The sequence below is a fragment of the Notothenia coriiceps genome, unplaced genomic scaffold (assembly GCF_000735185.1).
Source record: "Notothenia coriiceps isolate Sejong01 unplaced genomic scaffold, NC01 NC01_scaffold00020301, whole genome shotgun sequence".
Lineage (NCBI taxonomy): Eukaryota > Metazoa > Chordata > Actinopteri > Perciformes > Nototheniidae > Notothenia > Notothenia coriiceps.
Genome location: NW_011353002.1, coordinates 1 through 3,341, shown reverse-complemented (window position 1 = coordinate 3,341; position 3,341 = coordinate 1). Strand labels below are relative to the sequence as shown.

General features: G+C 36.7%; 1 long non-coding RNA gene across 3 annotated transcripts; it reads left to right on the top strand.

Annotated features, from left to right (window-relative positions):
• On the top strand, positions 1-2,489 carry LOC104952635 (uncharacterized). Of its 3 annotated transcripts, none has more exons than XR_799129.1 (4): positions 1-44; positions 869-932; positions 2,162-2,206; positions 2,336-2,489. It is a non-coding gene; the product is annotated as an uncharacterized lncRNA (long non-coding RNA). The 3 variants fall into 3 exon arrangements; XR_799128.1 differs by lacking the exon at positions 1-44 and adding an exon at positions 616-701; XR_799130.1 differs by lacking the exon at positions 1-44 and adding an exon at positions 647-687.
• The last annotated feature ends 852 nt before the right edge of the window (positions 2,490-3,341 follow it).

The window sequence follows — 3,341 nt, the reverse complement described above, 5'->3', positions numbered from 1 at the left end:
AACAGGATTTCTCCAAAGGAATTTGAAAAATAGCTCGAAATAAGGTCTGTGGAAAACTTACCTGTTTGATAAATGCACGTTTTGTTCAGCCGGATAATCTCCACATGTCTACCCTAGTTTTATAATTTTAAAATCATAAATCTAATCGCCAGAAGCAAAATGCTAACGTTATGCTATAAACGAACTACAGCCCAGTACAGCAGCACGACTTCAACGTCACGCCAACTTAACATCGATATTCAAAACTACAGATTCTAAATGGTACAAGTTGAAGCGTTTGTTTGAACAGTTTGCAGGAGGCAGGTACTTGCTTTCAAGCAGAACAGGGCAAACTAACTCAGAGGAGTGTTTACGTGTTCGGCGTAATGACGTACAACGTCCTCCACAACTTCTGTAGTCCTATTCAGCCACTTGGTAACAACCATCGTTTTTCAGACACGTCAACTCTTCAGAAATCACCAGTGGGGTCACTGCTGATGGATTTAATGTCGTAGAACAAAACGTTATCCGTCTCTTCAATGTGTCTCAACCACAGACCTTATTTCAGATATTCTCCAAACTCCTATGGAGAGATCCCATTGGCTCTGAGACGAGGGAACAGGAAGTGGTAAAATGCTAACTCACTTCCGGGTTTTAGGACTCGTCACTGCACCACTCTATTACGTAAAGGATAATACTTTACTAAATGTAGGTGCATTCCAGTAAGTGTGTGAAATGTGTGTGAGATGTGGCAGTTCTGAAAAATGGACAGTAACAACAGCTCACTCTAAATGTCTTCTTCTCTCTTCTAGAAAAGCACAACATTTCTAAACTATAGTTAAAACATTTCCAACATCTTTTTAAAGCAGTAAATATGTTTCCTTTCCAGCCTTGGTGGATGACGACATTGAAGATGACATTGGCTGCGTGTTGAACATCATCAGCAAAATCATGTGAGCTCATTTTAAAATGTCTTCACAGTTAAATCACAGCGTTCACATCGAACTATCAGATAACCTGTGTACAGTTACTTATCTTTTTAAAAGGTTTATTATGTTATTTAATGCTGACTTTATTGTGCAATGACCTCCAGGATAATTTATAACACTTTTGTTAAATGTGACATATTAACATGCATTTATAAAATCATTCACTTTCTTTCTTTTAAAATAAGGTGAGAAAATGTTTTACACCGAGACAGTCGGCTGTGTTTCTTAAAGATCCCGACATGTTCTAAGACATAAAAACACAAACGTAAAGAAACAGACAGCTTAAGTTATTTTATAATGTACAGCTCTTCATTGCCTTCATTTCCACGAGTTAACAGTAAAATACTGCTGACACATTAAAGCAGCAGTAATCTTGATCCAAAACATCATATATCACTTTTACTTTTCACAGTTTGAGTACATTTTTCTGAAAATACTTACTTACTTTTAGTTTGATGTGGGACTTTTACTTCTAGGCAAGGCAAGTTTATTTATACAGCACATTTCAACACAAGGCAATTCAAAGTGCTTTACAACAATGACAGATATTAAAATGACATTTAAAAACACTTTAAAAGCAAAGATACTGAAAGTGACAGTGCAGTGTGGGATACACACATCTGAAATGTTTAGATCTAACTCTCAATCATTGCTCACTTTTTAGCATAAATAGTTTTCTATCACCTCCCTTTCTTTCTACTTTCTTGTTTAACTTTTGCTTTAGTTATTTCAAGTGTTTCAAACGAACCCCCCTTTAGAACATTCTAATCTGACCCGGTGGTACCTTTTAGTATTCACTGAAACTATTCCTCTTTTTTATTTTTAAATGCACGTTAGTTAAGTTTAATTTGTCTTTCTAGGACTTTTTTGGTATCCTCCGCGAACCAGGGTCTTGAGACCAAAACGGCACACGTAGGGGACTTCAACCCCAACAATGACTTTAACCACCTACGAGGGGACTTGAACCCCAACAATGACTTTAACTACCTAGCTAAAAAAAAGCTAAAAAAGGTTATACTTTGGTCAGCAGTTGAATAAAGAAAAAAATTTCTGCAGTCAAACTCTGCACATATATCTGAGGTTTCTGAGGGAACCTGAAATTAAAGGATTCATCACGAAAGCAAGCCCTTTTTTAAGCATGCTGCAAAATCCTAATGAAAGTTCTGTGAATGACGATGTGAATATTTCCACAGTAATGGTGGTTTCGCGATGGGGCACAAACCTAAGCTTTGGAGAATGTGAGTAATATCTTTATACAGTCTTTGTGTTGTATGTATTCTACCTTTTTAAATGCAATACATTACCATTTCATCATACAAATGACCTAACAAAACCAACATGTGTGGATCTGTTCTGATGTTTTGCAGGGTGAAGCTCATCTTCCAGCCCGAGTGCGACAATGAGACCGCAGTACACTACTTTGCCGAATGCAAAGACCAATAACTATCATGGAGTAAATAACCTTTTCTTCAAACCAGAGTTGAATTATAGCAGTAATAAAGAGAAGCATGTTGCACCTTTTGTTGTGTTCTTTCATATTTCAAGTCTCATTTAAAGTGATTGAAAAACGTTAAAATGTGGTATTAAATCAAATAAATTATTACTGCTTTAAAACTACAATTTAAAACTACAGGTGTAAGGAGCTGTAGGAAATTTTAAGGAATTCGAATTTATTTGAATCTATATCCTCCTGGGACCCAGCCCATTTACAATTGGGGACATTTTGTTAACATGCATCTCCTTTTACTCTTTTGAGGTTATCTATCAATCCCTGATGTACTGTACAGAGGGCATCCTGGGCTTTCCAGTGATATGTCATTGGTTAAAATTGCATGCTGGGAAGTTCCTCTTTATTTTCATCCAAAATGGATGGCATACCAAAAACAACATTTTATAGAAGCATGAGGAGAAGTCAAATATTGTTGAATAATTGTAATTTTTACCATGAAAATCATATATGTTCTTGTTTATTAACATGTGAGGAACTATATAATTAGTTCTGAAAGCAATTAAATAATTCAAGTTTTCAAATAACAGCTCTTTTATAAATGTCCATTCTAGTGGACGTCAGGACCATCTTCATGGACTTAATGACTCAATATTGTTGCAGGAGACGGAACTGAAGCAGACATTTTCTGTACCAGATAGTTCAGGGAGATTCAGATGTTGAGCTCTCAGATGATGAGAGAGATAAGGATTTTACACCTGGGATAGAAGAGGGTCAAGAAGAAAGGGGGGAGATGCAGGAGGCTCCATGAGCGCACAGATACAGACAGAGACACAGATAGGGTCAAGCTGGAAAGACATGGCCCTCTGTGGGCCAATAGTAGCACGTATGTCTTATTGTTGTTTTCATTTTAAGTGGAGCCATGA